Below are 1001 nucleotides of genomic sequence, written 5' to 3' on the forward strand. Positions count from 1 at the left end.
ACAACAACAACAACAACAACAACAACAACAACAACAACAACAACAACAACAACCATCCAACCAACCAACAAACTAACAAACCAACCAATCAACCAACCAAATCGCCAAAATTTGAAAAGACCAAAGTTGCTGTTGCTACACACTGTAAGATTTCTAATGTAAGAGGAAGGTGACTTGCAACTTGCAAGAGGGCATACATGTATTCGCTATTCTAATCCTAAATCCGCTTCGGTGAGGAAGAAGGACTTATCACGACAAAATCCGGTCCGCGAAATCAGCATTGGTTAACGGAAGAGAAAGCGGATCCAAGAAACCGTGAAAGAAGGAGTGTCGTAGGCCTATCTGAAGAGATTTTAAAATGCTAACAGCTTTACAGTGAAGCTTAAGTTATACACATTGAACCTAGGCCAGTTGTATGAATCAAAACATATTTTTAAAGGGTATGTGTGGAAGGGGCGGGGGTGGGGTGGCTATGGTACAAATGAATCTTTAAAAGTGAAATTTTTGAACGCAATGTGTACGCCTCCTCGGTTGGTCAACATACGTATATGTATGATTTTTGCATTTATTATTTTATCCAGCGGCAGCAGGACATCTTAAAAAGATCAACATCAAGACAGACACAAACACACAATAACAACAGGAGTGTGTGGACAGACGGATGAGAAATGAGACAGACAGACAGTGGCAGGCGAAACAACAGGATGCGTACGGTTGGCTATCTTACCCGGACTCGTGCTGTTTTACCATACCAGAATCTAAATATGAGGACCGTGCTCTAGGTATTTTATGTTTAAGTTCAATCACCAAGAGAAATGAACATCCTGATTCCAATCACAAAAAAGCAAATAAAAAAAAACAAAGAAAAAGAGATAAAAAGGAGAAAAAACAAACAAACATATAATACATGTACGAGCAACCGTGTGTTTGTGTGTGTGTGTGTTTGTGTGTGTGTGTATGTGTGTGTGTGTGTGTGTGTGTGTGTGTGTGTGTGTGTGTGT

The sequence above is a fragment of the Aplysia californica genome, unplaced genomic scaffold (assembly GCF_000002075.1).
Source record: "Aplysia californica isolate F4 #8 unplaced genomic scaffold, AplCal3.0 scaffold00204, whole genome shotgun sequence".
NCBI classification, from domain to species: Eukaryota; Metazoa; Mollusca; class Gastropoda; order Aplysiida; family Aplysiidae; genus Aplysia; species Aplysia californica.